Genomic DNA, 18812 nt, shown 5'->3' on the forward strand with positions numbered 1-18812 from the left:
GATATGGGGCAGGTCCCTCCGTGTCCGGACCATCCTGGGCCTTCTTAATTTCAACTCCACACTAGGCTTATGGAAGGATGAAGTTCTCCAGGAAAGAACCTTCCCATCCTTTATGCTTCATTGTCATCTGAATTCCACCCTGGTCAGCACCCTCTTGCACTCTGACTTATGGGAGAAAGGATATCACAAAATTAGAAAATTTAGAACCAGACAGAGGTCTCAAAGATCATTCTCATTTAACCCCTTCATTTTACAGATGAGGGAGCTGATACTTGTAGAGATGAAGTAAGAGGTGTTTGGTTGTAAAGGAAGTATGGTGTAGTAGAAAGAACATCAGCTTTATACTTAGAGAACCTAGGTTTGAATCCTGGTTGAACTACTCACTACTCGTGTGACTCTCAGGAAGTCTCCTCACAATTCTGAGTTAGCTATCTCCTCATCTATAAAGTAGAAACAATCATCTCTGCCTTGAACTCCTCACAGGATGATGGCAGAATAATGATAACACATATTTATATCGTGGTTTAAGGCTTACAAAGAATTTTCCTCAGAAAACTCTTTGAAATAGGGCAAATATTCTCATTTTATAGATGAGAACTTTGAGGTTCAGAAAGAGGTTTGGTTCTAAAGCTAGGAAATGATGGAGACTGGATGAGGTAATGGATGTAAAGAGCTTTGTAAATTTCAAAGTGCTATATAGATGTCAGCTATTATTCAATATAATCAATCATTCAGCCCCACTTAGAGATATAGCCTATTCCTTCACCTCACACTGGTCAAGCAAGGAATTTCTCTCATTTGAAGATACCAGTGAACCAGAATAGACTATGATAGGAGGTCAGTTCTCTAAAAGGTCTGGGGGGAGGGGGAGGTAATTAGTGCGCTGCAAGCTCAATATAAGTCAATGGTAAGACGTGGTAGTCAAAAAAGGGACTACAGTTTTTAGACTGTGTTAACAGAGGCAAAATGTCCAGAACAAAGGAAGTAATAGTCCTACTGTCATCTGCCCAGGTCAGATCACATTTTATTAAGGACAAGAGGAGGGTGATTGGAATAATGAGGAGACTCAAACACATGCCTGTGAAGATCAGTTGAATGAACTGGGTATCTTCAGCCTGGACACAAAAAGACTTTGCAGGGAATAGCTGTCTACAAATATCTGAAGAGCTTCATAGGAAATAAGGATTTGATATGCTCTGCTTAGTTCCAGGGGACAGAACTAGGAGCAATGCCTGGAGGTTGTAGATAGGCAAATTTAAGTTTGGCATAAGGACAAAAATTCCAAGTCATCTAAAAGAGGAATGGATTGCCTTGCAGGGGAATGAATTCCTCATCTTTGAAGATCTGGTTGGCCCTCCATCAAGGAAATTGTGCCTTAAATAACAATGTCTGGCGTAGGGATCTATATGTTATAGGTACTTATTAAATGTTCACTGAATTGAAGAAACCAAAACGATATGAACAAATATACCCAAAACATGACATTTGGAGTTCAGGTAAATTTTCAGCTGGCATTGACATAGATTTATGCTATCATTCTCTCTTATCTATCTACTCTTTCCTTCCTTCTTTTGTCAGTCCCTAGTTCCAGTCAACCTCTCAAAGACAGTCCCCAAACAACTGGAGTTTATTCTGGGCAAGACAACCAGTAAGGTCAGATACCTACAGTATGGTGAGACTTGTCATACAAGGGAATGATAGAAGGAAATGAAGATGCTTAGCCTGGTGAAGAGAAGGATCATCTTCTAATTTATTTTAGTCATAATCAGGACTTAGAATCATAGGATGATAGATTAAAACCTTAGAGCTCATCTAGTCCAACTCACTCATTTGATGGATGAGATCCAGAGAGGTGAAAGGATTTTCCAAAGGTCACAAAGCAGTAGGAATCAGATTCAAAACAATGTCTTATGACTGTAAATTTAGCCTTCTTTCTATTGCACCACACTGCCTTCTCTCTGAGGGGCTGTCATGCAGAAAAAGAATGACTTATTCTGCTTTGCCCCAGAGGGGAAGTTGAGGCACAATGAAGAGAGGCTGAGTTTGACTTGGTGTGAGGGAAAAGTTCCTAACAATTAGAGTTCTCCCAAAGAAACAGGCTTTCCTCTCAAGGTAGAGAGTCTTGCCCAATGTTGTAGATCTTTAAGGGTAGGCTGGACAACCACTAGTCAGGGGTGTTGTAGAAGTACATGTTAGACATATGTGTCCTTTGAAGTCCCTTCCAGCTCTGAGGTCTTGTAAGTCTATGATTCAACTATTCCCATCCCTTCTCTCACTCTTCTCTTCACAGCAGTATTTGACATCGAGACACTGTAAGGGAAGTCTTTGGGATCCATTTCCTTAAAGGCTCGAGTACCTATTAGCTTCCAGAAAGCTTAGGGCTCCCTTTGTTCCTCAGCTGGGTGACCCTTGGCTAACCACTCCACCTTCAGGGACCCTCAGCTTCCTCATCCATTAAATATAGTTAATGCTGGTACTTCTGACCTCCCTGAGGTGCTACAGAAGAAACACCCTGGAAATCTTAAAGTGTTGTAGAAATATAAACTCTTATTATTACATTTATCCTTTGTCTCTAAGATTCTATACCCACCCCCCTTTCTCTACCGCAGTCTCTAAAGAGGGAGATCTAGTTGGCTTCCCAGCCACACCAGGCATAGGGTAGGCATAGGAGCCCAAACCTGTCCTCTCTTGGGAACCTAATTCTGCTGGTAACAAAGACCGGAGTAGAGGGCATCATCCATGAGTTTTTCTTGGCTCCCCAACATGTGGTAGGTGGGGGGCAGGGCCTAGAGATCTTTAGGGAAGGCTCAGAGCAAAGACATCAAGCCTCCTTTAGGAAGCTTGGAGACCTCCTGAGTGTAAACTCTGGAGAGCTCTAGCAGGGAATGTGGACCAAATAGTGTATCTTGTGGGTATGAGCTGGAATATATGACAATATATATGAGTGGGTGGGTGAAGCTCAGTGTATGTGTGTGCCTCCATATTATGGTTTGTGTAATTTTGTGCCTATTATCATGAGTGGATGAATATATGTGGAAGCACATGTCCACCCGTGTACTTAAGCCTGAAGTATACTGTGAAAGTATATGGCCATATATGTGATAGTTGGTAATTGTGTATGTGTGTGTGAATCACAGTGAGGGGGAAAACTGTACATATTGACAGCCTGTGTGTATGTGACATTGAACTTAACCATTTGTGAGGGGGTAGATGGGTATATGTGACAGGTTATGTGATGGCTGTCTATAGCCATCTATGAAGACCAGGAAGCAGAGAGGTGTGATAGTGTGTGACAGCATGAAGGGTGGAAGCACATGTGTTACTGTGTGTATGGGTCATGCTGTAACTAAGAGTGTCAAAAGGAGCAACAGAAGCATCAGTAGGAAAGGATATATGAATGCATGTGACAATATGATCACTGTATGAAGGGTAGAAATGTGTGAAAATGAGTAAGATGGTCATGGTATTTGTAATTGTGGGTGCGAGTGAGCATGGGAGGCGTGGAAGTTGATTTGGGGTGTGTGTGTGTGTGTGTGTGTGTGTGTGTGTGTGTAACCCTGTGTACCAAAATAGTATGGGAAATATCCTCTTTGAGAGTGTGTATACATGCCCCTGATGGGGTTGGAGAGTTTTTTTTTAATGATTGTGTGCTTGTATATAGGAGAATGTGAGCCTCCAAGTGTGAGCATATGGGTGTGAGTAAACCCTGCTTAAAAGATATACAAGAGTGTGAACCTATTAGAGTGTGAGTGTGAGTGTAGTTGAGAGTGTGCGTACCATAGCATGCAGCTACATGTGTAAACCTATGACAATGTGGCTGTGTATGAGTGTAAGTATTGGAGAGCAAGAGCTGGTGTGTGAGAATGTACAGATGAATCCCCACCCTCCCCAACCGTTGACGGAGTGAGAAGGGGCAAATTTCCTTCCCCTGTCCGCCCCCTAAGGTACTGACAAGTTTGGGACCGGCCCCCTGCCCTCCTTTCCTACGCACCCCTTCCCCAGAGCAACACTCTGAGATAAGTGTATGGAAAACAAAGAGGGAAGGATTAGGGGGATAGTTGCCACACGTGTGTGCGCCATCCCTGGTACTCGATTGGGGTGGGGGGAGACAAAGAGAGCAACGATGCTCTGGGCTCTGGGGCGGAAGCAGTCCCGGCTTGGGGTAGAGGTTTGGCAAGAAGAAGGTCTGGTAGGTTGCATCCACCAAAATTGCCCCCTCCCAGGCCTGGAATCCCTCCCTTTCCGCAGTTCTCGAGTTTACACACGTGTGCACATGTGTAAAACGCATAAGGCTGAGCCCAACACAGGCACATATATGTGCCTGCACACAAGCACGCACATGGTACGGATCTCCAGCCTAGGGCCCTAGCTTCTGCTTCACACACAGGGAATGGGGGTGGGGGGGTGAGAGAGGGGAAGGAGAGGAAACGGGTTCTTACCCCTACCTCCCTATCATCGGAAGGCAGGCAGCTGAGGCTGGACCAAGGGCCCTCCCAACTTTCAAGGTGGGGAGGGGGAAGAGGGAGAGTGTCAGGGGGAGGGGGCACCAAAGACTCAATCAGGACACATGCCTCCCCACCCTTCCATAATAAACAGGGGCACTGAATCTTGAAACTAAGGAAGACAGGACTCTGGGGGAGATAGCCTGAGGCTACGGTCATTGGTAGTGGGTGGTGGGGCTGAATGTTGCGGGGGTGGGGGTTGGGGGGAGAGACTGAGCTGGGGAGAATTGAATCTTGGAGGGGTGTAACTGAACCTTTGGAGGCCTGGGTGGGTCAAGAGCAGAGCCCTCACCCTCCACTCTGGCTCGGCCCACCTGTCCAGTCTGTGAGGGGACCCGGATAGGGGAGGGGGGCAAGGGACAGACGGGGGGGGGTGGGTGTAGCAGCAGAGTAAGTTAGGGCAGGGGCTGGGATAGGGTTACCTGTGCCCCCTTGGAGCAGCCCTTCCTCCTCCTCAGGCCGCCTCCACTGGGGTCCGGGAGCAGCGCCCGTCTCACCCGTGCCCAGTGCCCAGCGCCCTGCGCCCGTGGTCGCCGCTGCGCTGCTTCCTTCAGTGCCCGGGCTGGCGCCGAGCGCAGCTGTCAGCCCGCGCCCTCCGATGGAGCATGCGCGGGAAGCCGCTGCCTCGGAGACTAGCAGGACAGACGGGGGAGACGCGGGAGAGACTAGAAGAGGGAGGGAGGAAAAAAGGGAGGGAGGGAAGGAGAAAGGGGAGGAGGGGGAGAGAAGAGAGAGGGAGAGAGGAAGAGAGAGAGAGAGAGAGACAGACAGACAGACAGACAGAAGGTTCGGCAAGAAAGGGGAAAGACAGATGTATAGAGAGAGCTGGAGAGATGAGAGGGGGAAGAGTGACACCAGGGGAGAAGGAAGGGGAAGGATAAGGGGACAGGGGTCTGTTTATGCCTCTCTGAACTAGGGCTAAGTTCCGAAGAAGGAGAGGAAGCAGCATTTTGGATCTGTACAACTACTGAGTCAAACTGATTCCCTCACACAGATACCTCACCTCTACTCTCCTTGTACTACTGCTAGGGTTTTCCATAGGGAAAGAAGGCATTTTGTGATACTGAGTCCGAGACAGGGTAGGGATTGAGGGGAAGGGATGATATGAGCCTTGATCTGCTTCCTGGATATGAACTGCTTGACATCTGCTTCACTAACCCTTCAACCTGTTCCCAACCCCCAGCCACCTCCAAAGGAGAACCATGGAAGTTACCCATATGGTTTATCCTTGTCCTCAGCCCCCTCCCCACAACACATATATTTGGGAATAGTCTGACACCAGATTTAGTCTGTGAGCTAGTTGGATCAGAGTTCATTCTGAAACTGGGATTAAGACTATCTATGACCAAGGTCAGGGTTTAGTCTGACACCAAGATTAGGGCTTAATCCCTTCACTGACCGTACTCTCTGACCATCTCCAACCCACCGGAAACTTGGAATCTACCCCTGGGTCTCCAGCTTTTCGAGGTGAGTTTTTAACTTCTCTTGCTGGGCCCCAGACTCTTATGACACTTCCCAGCCATCACCTCACTAAGCCCTGGGGAAGTTGCTCTTCTCTCCTCTTCCTCACCTTTTCCAGCAGTTCTTTATGTGCTGTTTCCCCCCATTAGAATGTAAACTTTTTAAGGGCAAGTACTACATTGCTTGCTTTTATCTGCAGCATTAAGCATAGTGCCTGGCACATTAGTGTTTAATAAATGATCTGTTCCTCTATCTACCTATCTATCTAACTAGCAGGCCTAGTCTATGACTGAAGTTAGGGTTCAGGCTGGAGGAAGAGTGGGACTTTATCTGTGACTGGGGTGCCCCATCTATATGTGTGATAGTGACTTGTCCATGAAGATATGCAGCCTCCGACCTTGGCCTTGTTAGGGAAGAGATCTGGCAGCTGAGCTGAGGGGCCCAGATGGCTGTCATATCTGCAGTCTCTCCCCCACCCCCCACCTCGCCAAGGGCAGGGACATTATCTTGGCTGTGAATTCTCCTACACCCTGTGTAGGGATGGTCAGAGGTAGGGATGTGGCTATTGGTCCGGGGCTCTGGTGTTGCCTAATGAGCAAAAGACAAGTCTGGGGGGGTGGGGTGAGTGAAGAGGAAGTTGTGAATGCTGAGTGGATCCTGGTGTAGGGTTCAGCTCAGTATCCCTAAAGATACTAAAGGTGCTTCAGGCCTCTGCCCCCCTGCCAACATCAGCCTGGGCTGAGACAGGGTCTACTTGGGATTTAGGGATGCTCAGATGAGAACCACAATCCCCTTCTTGACATTTCCCCTTAGGAACAATCTGAATAATAATAGACAGGACAGGGAATGGGGTCTAGAAAAGGAATGGGTCCAGATTGGAGGATCAAGGAAGGAACAGAGTGGAAGAGGGATAGGGACGGGAATAGGAACAGAAATTGGACATAGGAATGGAGGCTACAGAGATAGGGATGGGGACAGAGATAGGGTTGGGAGTAGGGATGAGGGGTGGAAGAAGAATGGAGATGGGGAAAGGCATAGGGAAAAGGCACTTAGAAGCTAGAGCACAGAGTGAAAGTCCAGGGTACCCCTGCAGACTTCTGGGGTGTTCAATTTAATCAGTAGCATTGATCAAACACAGGAAGCTGCCTCCAGAAACTCACACCTTTTTGATTCTCCCCAAGGCACCCTCTATATTCCTTAGACAACACCATATTCCACACACTTGCCCTCAGATCCCCTCATATTTCTTGAAGACGTTCACCATACATACCATTCCTCTTAGAGACACCTTTTTCAGACACTTTCTCTCCATTTTTTTCTACTCTACATCCACACAGACACACAGCTTTCATAGACAGTCCTCCATTCTGCCATCTCTCACAAACACTCCTCATATGTTTTCTTCACATTCTCACATACATTGACCCATCATGGATTTCTCTCTCTCTCTCTCTCTCTCTCTCACACACACACACACACACACACACACATATGCATGCAAATGTGAAAGAAAAAAACACACAGACAAATGTAGCTGTGAATCCAGGTTGGTGTCCAAGGAAGGGGGAGGGGAGAGTTTGGGAGTCTGTGTTGTTGGGGGTGGGGACTGAATAAACAGTTCTGGGGGCTTTTTAAGCATGGGAAATGTGAGGCTGTGGTGGAGGCTCCATGGAGACAGGCTGTACTAGAGAGGAGGCTGGAGCAGACTGCCCTCCCTCCCCTTTTCTGCTTCTTCTTCTCCCTGCTTCCGACTGTGTTCCTGGCCCTGGTCTGTGTGCAGGCACACACACACACACACACACACACACACACACACACACACAGAGGCTTTCACAGTCAGCCATCACACACAGTCCAAGTTGTTCACTGATCACCTGCACTGAAGGCATCTCATGCAATACACAAGTACTCTCAACCATAGCACACAATTACTTTCCTTACACTCACTTCCAAATTCCGTCCCTCCCGTCTCTCTCTCTCTCTCTCTCTCTCTCTCTTTCTCTCTCTCTTTCTCTCTCTCTCTCTCTCTCTCTCTCTCACACACACACACACACACACACACACACACACACACACACACACGTACACACACACACAGATACATGAAATCTCTGCCTCTCCCGTTTTCACTCTTTCCTCTGACTGTCCGTCTGACTGACTCACTCTCTCTCCTCTTTTTCTCTCACATACACCCTCCTTATTTTGACCCTCACTAATATACAACATACATAACCTCAGCTAGTTGGCTGAGGTAGGGCAGGGCCCCCAGTGGAGCTCATTCTTTTGCTCTTCCTTAATGTGAATAAGCAAAAGTAAACATGCACCTGAATGACAAGTGCACACACAGATAACACACCTATGAATAACATACTTATGCACATACATAAATACATTCTCACGTAGATACATACAGATACCTAAATTCAGAAAAATATACAGAGACTCAGGCACATGAGTGGCTATATACACTCATGCTTACTGATGCACAAATATACACATGCATATATTTATAAATGGAGATACAAATAGAGGTCAATGAACACACAAAGACACACAAGCACATAAGTAGCATACATAGACCCAGAAAGAGACATACACAAAGACAGGCACAGGTAAAGAACTAATGGAAGGATGAGGATCTTGTGCAATAGAAAGCAGGACAAAGATAAGGGATAAGGTATATAAAAGCACTGTCAGCTCTGACAGCTCCTTAATTCCCTTGTGGCTGCTCATAAACACAGGCGAACATACATATAAGACACACAGGCATAAGAAAAGCAGGCAGCCCTAAACTGGCCCCTGGATGGAGTGGGATGGGGTGGGCCAGGCCTTGGGTGAGTGACTTTAGGCTATGACTCACACATGAATCATATTTCTGAGCAGTTGCTAATCTGGCCACCTTTGATTCCTCCAAAGAGTGGTTCCACCTCCTTCCAGCTGCTGGGGCAGAGGGTTGTCAACAGTGAGGAGAACTTGGCTGGGGGGAGGGGAAGAAAGACATAAGAAAGAGATAGGAAGATGGGAGGTTGGGAGGACCTCCCCCAGGCCCAAACTCTTACTGTAAGAAGGGAGGTTCAGGTTGAGAAGGGCTTTTTCCAATTCCTCTCCACCCCCAACCAGCATAGCTCCTGATCAGATGCTTAGATAGCTCCCCACAGGGCAGTGGTGATGGGGGTGGGAGTGGTTGTGGTTTGACAGGCTGTTTATTTCATAGTTAACCCAAAGGAAGAGCTTGTGCATCTGTGCCTTTGTCTCTGTCTCAGTATGAACTTGTTTATGCCCATGTGTCTCTTTGGTGTCTGTGTGTCTATATTAGCCTTCTTTTACAGATCACAAAGGCTCAGAGAAGTTACTTTCAATTAATCCAATCCAAAAACCATTTACTAAGCCCTACTATGTGTAAGACACTGTGCTTGGCATTTGGAGAGATAAAAATAAATTATAAGAAAAAAGTCCCCATTCTCAAGGAACTTACATTCTATATTTCACACGGTGGGTCAGTAAAGACTCAAAACCTAACACAGGCCTCCTGATTCCCAGCCTAGAGCTCTATCCTCTGAATTTTGGCTGCATCCAATGGAAGGAACTGATTTCATTTTACACATTTGGCACTAATTTCATGCAAATAAATACAGATTTATGCAAAGTGATGTCTGTGTGCGTGTGTGTGCGTGCGTGTGTGCGTGCACGTGTGTGTGTGTGTGTGTGTGTGTGTGTGTGTGTGTGTGTGTGAGAGAGAGAGAGAGAGAGAGAGAGAGAGAGAGAGAATGGAATTCTAGTGTCTTAAGATAGGGGTCCCCTTTCCATTTTGTTTTCTCCTAGGTAGATCTCTCTCTTATTGGATACTAGATCATCACTAGTCTCAGACCATTTCTCATCACTGGCCTCTAAATCCCTTTGGCCCCACACACAAACACAGACAGTGGGGCCCGATGGGGGAATGCCACTCTCCTGGGGACAGAGTGGAAAAGACACATCTCCCCTGAATTGGAAACCAGGGTCCCAGCTGGGAGAAAAACTGGTAAGTGAAGGGCTGGTCTCAGGCACTTTGGGGTCTGAGGCTCCGCCAAGAAGTTACTCATATTGCACATGCCCAGAGTCATCACTAGGAAGAAAACTCACCAGTGTGGATGACAAGCAGCTGGTGTCCAGATAATAATAGCTCTCATTTCTATAGCACCTTAAGGTTTAAAAAGCTCTTTCCTCACAGCAACACTGTGAGGCTGAGGGTGCATATGTTATCATTTTTATTTGTCAAATCAGGAAACTGAGGCCCCAAGAGATGAAGAAACTACTCAGATCAGAGATATAACAAATGGAAGAATCCAGGTCGCCTGATGTCAGATGCAGTGTCTTTCTACTACATCACACTTTGGTACTTTTTCAGAGTTCATAGGGGAGGCCCTGATTGCACTGGGTTTGGAGTCAAAGCTGGATTCAAATCCCAGCTCTCCTACTTAATATCTATTTGATATCGAGAAAGTTATTTTTACCTCTATTATCCTGAGATTCCTTATCTTTAAAATTAAGGGACTGGGCTTAATATTCTCTATCCTTTTCAGCTCTAAATCCTATGATTCTGGTTGGGCAGAGGTATCATACCTGTGAAAGGGGATGTGGTGTGGGCAATTTGCTTCCAAAAATTCAAGGAAGAATAATTTCTTAGGTTCAGCACTATGGACAGCCCCCAGCGAATGTCAGGATTCTACCATCTCAAAGCTAGGAGGGACTAGAGGGTTCCCAACTCCTGCTTATGACTCTTCCACACTATCTCTCACAGGGAATCATCAAGCTTTTGCTTAGCAACCTTCATTCCTGGGGAGCAAACTAACTTACAAGGGTGGCCATTTAGCTTTTAGACAACTGTAGTTGTTAGAAACATTTTCCTTCTATGGAGCTAAACTCTGCTGCTGTGCAACTCCCCCAATTGCTTCTTCTTTTTGCCTTCTGGGGTCAAATAGTGCAAGCTTAATCTCTCTTCTGCATAAGAGTCCTTCAGATATTTGAAGACAGCTAAGATAACAAATGTCTCCCCAGAGTGTTTTCTTTCCTATGATCTCCGGTCTCTCCCAGAAGGTGGAGAAAGGAACCCTCTTTCACTGCACTCTTAACTCCATAATGTCTTTTCTCCATATTGACCATACTTCTGAGATAAAATCTGTTACCTAAGAGGAGAAGCAGCATTGTACAGTGCAAAGAATGTGGTATTTGAAGTCAGATGACCTGGGTTCAAATCCTAGTTCTTCCATTTACTAGGTCAATCTCTCAATCTAGGCAGGTAGATTAGATTATTTCTAAGGTCCACTTCAGCTTTACATTCTATTATTTATGAGGAGTTGTCCATTAAAACCTCCAGGACTGCTTGTTGGTGGAAGCCTGTTGCAGAGGAAAGACCAATGGATTCAAAATCAGAAGACCTGAGCTCAAATCTCTACTCTGTCCCTTATCTGCCTGTCAAAGGACAAGTTACTTCACTCTGAGTCCCACTTTTCTCATTTATAAAATTAAGAGGTTGAACTAAATGTTCCTGCAAGGTCCTGTTCAGTTCTAAAATGTCATCCTATGATTCTTTCTCAGGACTGGGCACACAGTAGGGACAAGGAAGTACCCTGGAATGGGAGTCAAGTGACCTAGATTTAGGTCCTAATTTTGTCCTTGAGCAGCTTCATGACCTTTCTTCCTTTTCCTGGCCTCCTCCTCATGAAAAAAGGGATAACAACTCTTGTCTTGATTCCCTCCAAAGGTTGTTGTGGTGATCAAGTGAACACATCTGTGATCATTCTTTGTAAACCCCAAAGCCATTTTGGGAGGAGGAGGAAATTTGTAAATAAATAAATGCTGAGTGGAGGAGTGGATGATTGGTCTCATTAGTTGACCTAGCAGAGATGCAAGTTTAGATAAATTTGCACGGCATAAGACTTTACAGATATGATTGAAACACCAAAATGGGTCATCTTAGACATACAGGATGTGTGTCCAGTTTTCCTCCTCCTTCAGTTCCACTTGATGGCATGGAAGGATGAAAAAAGCACTGGATCTGGAGTGAGAAAACCTCAACTCAGGGCCTGGCTCTGACACTACCAGTAAGACTATGATCAAACAATTTTCCCTCCCTCTTCAGTTTCTTTTCTTTTCTTTTTTTTAAACAACAACAACAACATGATAGTTGGACTAGATGTTTTCTAAGCTACTTTTCCAGTTTGTTGTTCTGTAATACAATGAACTGAGATCTGACTGGAGTCAGCCCTGGGTAGGGTCAGATATAATTAGAGCTTATTTTTATGTAGTGCTTTAAGGTTTTACAAAGCACTTAACAACATTCATTATCTTATTTGTTCTTCACAACTCTTTGACATAGGTGCTATTATTATACCACTTTATCAAAGGAGTAAAGTGAAACTCAGAGACATCTGATGATGTGATAATGGTTAGATTCAGGATTTGAACCCAGAGCTCTCCTATCTTCAAGTCCAGCCCTGTTTCTCATTTTTAGAGGACTGGGTGTTTTTACATCAGCTTAATTTATAAGCATCTCCCTCCATCATCACCTACTTAGCAAGTTTTCCTTTATACAAAGATTTAAAAAGAATAAAAAAGTATCAGACACAAGCAACATAATGATTGCATATCAAAGCATATGCAATAACCCACAACCATCTTCTACTGCCTTTCAATGGAGGGTGGCAGGTGCAATTTCTCATCTCATCTCTGATGCCAAATGTGGTCACTATAATTACATAGCTTTCAGTATTATTTTGTTGTTCTTTTTTGTTTAAGATTGTGTTGTCACTGTGCATATTGTTTTCCTGGTCCTGCTTATTTCTTTCTGCATCAGTTTATGTGCCTTTCCATATTTCTCTGAATTCCTCATATTTACTATTTCTTATAGTGTGGTACTATGCCTTTGCATTCATGTACCACAGTTTGTTTAGTCATTCCCCAGTCGATGGATGCTTACTTTGTTTCCAGTTCTTGGCTACCACAAAAAGTGCTGCTATGAATATTTTGGTGTATATGGGATTTTTCTTGCTATCTTTAATGCTGCTCCTCCCCACCCCCCATTCCCCCCATCCCCCACTAATCCCACATCCAAAATATAGGCCTAGGAATAGAATCTCCAGGTCAAAGGATACAGACATTCTAACCACTTTTTTGTTTTAGAAAAGGATAACAAATCCCAGAATGTTATGCCAATTCACATCTTTGCCAACAGTATATTAGAGTCACACTCTTTCCAGTACACCATATTTCCTGTTCTTTTGCTTTCAGCCCAGGCTTAAGTTTACCTGGAGAAAGCCCTAGCTAAACTAATTGGGAGTCGGGGGTTGGGGACACTGATGTAGAGTTCCAAGGGAGTTGGATGAAGAGGAAGGAAAATCCTTCCTTCTGTCTCCCTTGGTCCCAGTGTATGTAAAAATGTGTATGTGCATGGCATTCGTGCTTGATCCAGGCACAAGCTCCCCCCTCCCCTCACCCAACCCCACTTGCCCAGCTCTTGTTCCTAAGCAACTGGGATGTAGGAGACGGTTTCTTCCTGCAAAGTTGGGGAGGGGAAGAAGCTATAAATAGGGAAGGAGAAAACAAAAATAAAGTCATGGTTACGGATCGGCTGCAGCTGGTCTCTGGGCTAGCCTTCAGCTCTTATGGGGCTGGTGACTCAGGACAGCTTGATTGGTGGGGATGGGGGATGGGAGCCTGGGAAGGTTCTCTCATCCCTCACCCAACAAGTCCCAGGGGAAGACTGAGATGCAGTTGGTGTTGTGTACTGGTTTTATAGTCAAAAGATGTGGGTTTGAATCCCATCTGGTACTTACCACCATGTATGACTTTAGCCAAGTCTTTGGGCCTCAGTTTCCTCCTTTGTAAAATGAGTCCTTTCTAGCTCTGAATCCTATAGGTTCCTTCATGTGCCCCACGAGAACAAGCAGGGTTGAAGATGGCGGCTGTGATGGTCGGAAAGCCGAGGATACTGACACCATCCTTACCATGGACTGGACTAGCTTCTGTGCTCCTCCCCGCCTGTAACATTGGGAGGCCTTTCAGCTGGAGGGCAGCTACTGAATGTGTATCATTCCTATATTCCAAAATGTCCAACTCCTGAATTCTATAGGGATCCTTCCTATATCAGCTCCACCTGCCTCCAGTCACTATAGGAATCTCTTTAGCCTTTTATTTAAATTCTTCGATACCACTCTGTCCCAACCATACACATATCCCAGACAGCCCAATAAGAGAGAATAGGACAGGGCCAAAGGAGTTGAAATCAGTCGTATCGAGCTAAGTTAGCTCCACACAAAGAAAAATGCTTTCCCAGAAAGGCCCTAGCACTTAACCCTAATCTCAACCTCAGATTTAGCGCCTGAACCTCTGCCACAGACTGATCCAAAATCCAAAACCTTTACATTTTACTGGGAGATTCAGATTCATTCATTCACTCACTCACTCATTCAACAAGCATTTATTAAACACCTACCACATGTCAGTCACTGTGCTAGGCATTGGGAACATAGAGACAAAAGTGAAATATTCCTTGCCCTCAAGGGAATTACATATTTTTGGAGGGAACCAATATGTACACATATAAGTAAATACAAGATATATGTGAAGTAATTAGTGGGGATTCTATTAAAAACATGGGTGGATGAGAAAAGTCTTTATAGAGGTGATGGCAAGAGGCAGAGGGGAGGATGGAAAAGATGGCAGGCAGACATGGGGGATAGCCTTGCAAAAGCACAGAGCTAGGAAAGGGAATGTCATGTAACGGGAATAGCTAGTAGGTAATAGGTGGTACAGTGGATAGAATGCCAAACCTAAAGTCAGGAGGACTCATCTTCCTGAGTTCAACTCCAGCCTCAGACACTTACTACCTGTGTGACCCTGGGCAAATCACTTAACCCTGTTTGCCTCTGTTTCCTCTTCTTTAAAAAGAGCTGGAGAAGAAGATGGCAAACCACTCTAGTATCATTGCCAAGAGACAGAGATACCCTGGAGGCAGGCAAGCCAGTTAAGATACTATTGTAATAGTCTAGTCGAGAGGTGATGAGAGCTTGAGTTCAATGGTGGCCATGTGAATGCAGAGAAGGGAATGTATTTGAAGGATGTTTTATAGGTAGAACAGAGAATTGGCAACTGCTCGGATATGGAGAATGAAGCTTGAGGGAGAATATGTTGAGTTTGAGATGCCTGTGAGACATCCAGTTTGAAATGTCCATTAGGTAGTTGATGGTATGATACTGGAACTCATGGGACAGAGTGAGTCTGGGTATAAATCTGGGAGTCATCTGCTTAGAGATGATAATCAAACTCATGGAAAGTGGATGACATCACTGTTTCTTTGTTGTTCAGTGGTGTCCAACTCTTCATGACTCCATATGGGGTTTTCTTGGCAAAGATACTGGAATGGTTTGCCATTTCCTTCTCTAGTGGATTTAAGGCAAACGGAGGTTAAGTTACTTGCCCAGGGTCACACAGCTAGCGAGTGTCTGAGGCTGGATTTAAACTTAGGCCTTCCTGACTCCAGGTCCAGCGCTCTATCCACTGAGCTACCAAGCTGCCTCCATGGTAATATGGTACAGAAATTCATGGGGGGGTGGAGCGGAGCCAAGAAGGCGGCTAGAAAGCAGGGACTTGCATGAGCTCCCCCACCAGGTCCCTCCAAACACTTATAAAAAATGGCTCTGAACAAATTCTAGAACTGCAGAACCCACGAAATAGCAGAGGAAAGCAGGGCTCCAGCCCAGGACAGCCTGGATGGTCACAGTGTAAGGTCTACCACATGGAACTGGGAGCAGAGTGGAGCAGAGCCCAGCATGAACTGTGCCTGGACCAACCAGATCGGGAGTCAGGTGGAACAGGCCCTAGCGCCCTGAATCAGTGAGCTGTGGCAGTTACCAGACTTCTCAACCCACAAACACCAAAGACAACAGAGAAGGTTAGTAGGAAAAGCTGCTGGGACAGAGTGAAAGGAGTTTGCAGTTCAGCCACTGCCCCAGGGGCAGTGGAGGTGATGCAGCTCTGAGGCTGCTTCCAGAGCTACAGCTGCAGTTGCTTCCAGTCCCAGGCCCACCTGGTAGGAGGAATTATGTGGCAGACCTGAATGGGAGTGCAGAGTCAGCTTACATCTGAGTCCATTCCAGGTTGGCAGTTCTTGGGGGAGGAGGAATGCTGGTGTGGCAGAGCTTGCTGTGTAGAAATAGCTCTGAAAACAACAGTGCAGCCCCTCAACTTGGGACAAAGTACTCTATACTCTACAAGTAGTCATATCCCGACGAAAAACTCAAGGGTCAAGTAAGTTGGCTGGGAACATGGCCAGGCAGCAAAAATAGACTCAGATTCAGACTCAGACTTTGGACAAAGAAGACCAAAACATACAACCAGAAGTCAACAAAGTCAAAGAGCCTACATCAAAAGCCTCCAAGAAAAACATGAACTGGTCTCAAGCCATGGAAGAGCTCAAAAAGGATTTGGAAAAGCAAATTAGAGAAGTAGAGGAAAAATTGGGAAGAGAAATGAGAGTGATGCAAGAAAACCATGAAAAACAAGTCAATAACTTGCTTAAGGAGACCCAAAAAAATACTGAAGAAAATAACACCTTAAAAAATAGACTAACTCAAATGGCAAAAGAGCTCCAAAAGGCCAATGAGGAGAAGAAGGCCTTGAAAGGCAGAATTAGGCAAATGGAAAAGGAGGTCCAAAAGACCACTGAAGAAAATACTGCCTTAAAAATTAGACTGGAGCAAGTGGAAGCTAGTGACTTTATGAGAGATCAAGATATTATAAAACAGAACCAAAGGATTGAAAAAATGGAAGACAATTTGAAATATCTCATTAGAAATTCATGAGAGAAACTGAATCTGAGTATGAAATCTGGGAGTCCTCTAATTAGAGATGATAATCAAGTCCATAGAGAGTGGATGATATCACTGAGAGAAAGGGTTTAAAGAGAGAAGAGGGCTAGGACAGAACCTTGGGGGTTCATAGTTAGGAAGTGAAACATTGGTGAGAATCTAGCAAAGGAGCAGGAGTGGCTGGCTGACTGAACATAGTGGCATATGACCGTAATCTCTGCTACCGAGGAGTCTGAGGCTAGCAGATCATTTGAACTTATGGAGTTTTGAGTTGCAGTAGGGATAAAACCATATATTCCAACTCCAAACTCTACGGTGCCTAGAGATGTGGGTTCAAGTCTTAGCACTGACATTAAGTAGTTGTGTGAGCTGGGGCAAATGAATTAATTTCTATGAGCCTTGGTTTCCACTTTATAAAATGGAATGATAGTGATAATAATAATACTTAAGAGTACTTATAAAGTTGGTGTGATGAAGGTATTTGGCATCAGTAAAATGCTTTATAAGGGTGAACTGTTATTTTTTAAAATTAACAAACAACTCATAGACCGGATAACCCAGAGTTTCTGGTAACATAATACACACTATGTAAATACTTATCCCTACCCGAAGGTAGCAATCATAAGGTTCGTTATTTGTATATAATGCATTAGGAAAAAGAGTAATAGAAGTCAGGAGACTAAGGTAGATCTCCAGATCAATCAACAAACATTTATTAAGCACCTACTCTATGTCAGGCATTGTGCTAGAGGGTGAGCATACAAAGACAAAAACCAGTCCTTGCCCTCAAGAAGCCTATGTGTGACTTTGGGGAAGTTACTACCCCTCTGAGACTTCCTTCCTTCATTTGAGAAATAAGATGGTTTAGGGGTTGTTGAAGTCAGACCCTGAGCTTCCATCAGCACATCCATACAGAAACACCTCATCTTGGACTCTGAGGCACTTCACCTTTGGAAGGAGGTATGGCAGGAAGTACCTGAAATTCTGCCCTCATCCCTCTTGGGTAAACCAGGGACCTTAGTCCACTCTTGTGAATATTGGTCTTAAAGTTCCCATAATTCTCTGCCGGTAGTGTGAGGCCTCTAGCCAAAAGGATACTCTGTGGATACAGTTCTTTCTTCCACTGTGAGTGCCAGGAGACCGTGGGGTGGGCCCTTTCTCAAAGGTCTCAAAGGATGGAGTGTTTGTTCCATCCCTTTGCTCCCTGCCCCCATGCTTTTTGGCTCTGGGAACAGCTCAGCTCAGAACCCAAGTCCAGTCGGGTGTTCGCTGGTATCATTGTGTGTGTGTGTGTGTGTGTGTGTGTGTGTGTGTGTGTGTGTACTCGAGGGAGCTCCAGGGAAGGTGGAAGGGCACCCGCTCCCGCCCCTGCCTCTGTTACCAAGACAACTGCATCCGAGCAGGGCGGGGTTTCACAGCATCTTTGGACACAGCATGAGTGTGGGGGCGGGGTGTGCGTTTGTATGTCTGTGTCAGTGAGCCGCATGTCTGGGCCTGCTTTCGCGTGTTTCTGAGGAATGGGTGTTCGTGTGTGCACGGAGGGGGTGGCTCTTGTGTTTCTGTGTGTGAACTGGGGGACGTGGGGTCAGAGGCTATATACATGAGTGAATGTCCCGTCTGTGTGTGTTGGGGTAGTTGAAGTGCGGATGGGGACGCGAGAAGCAATCATGCACGAATTGTATTGTGTGGGGGTCTGTGTGTGAATAGAGGCGGGGAGAAAATCTGTTGTGCAGTGGGGGCGGAAGCGTACAGTGTTTTTTTGTGGAGGAGAACTTGTGAGTGTGTGTGTGGGGGGGTATGGTGTGCTCGTGCAGGAATGTGGGGGGTGTTGTGTGTCTGTGTGTGAGTATGGGGGGAGGAGGGTGTCTGTGTATTCCGGTGGCGGAGGTGTACTCTGCGTCTGTATGTGCCTCCAATGCTGCAGGCTCCTGCCAGGGTCCCTCCCACTCCCCAGGGTCCCATAGACCCCCAAAAGGGCTGCCTTATCTATTCCGGTGGTTTA

The sequence above is a fragment of the Trichosurus vulpecula genome, chromosome 3 (genome assembly GCF_011100635.1).
Source record: "Trichosurus vulpecula isolate mTriVul1 chromosome 3, mTriVul1.pri, whole genome shotgun sequence".
Lineage (NCBI taxonomy): Eukaryota > Metazoa > Chordata > Mammalia > Diprotodontia > Phalangeridae > Trichosurus > Trichosurus vulpecula.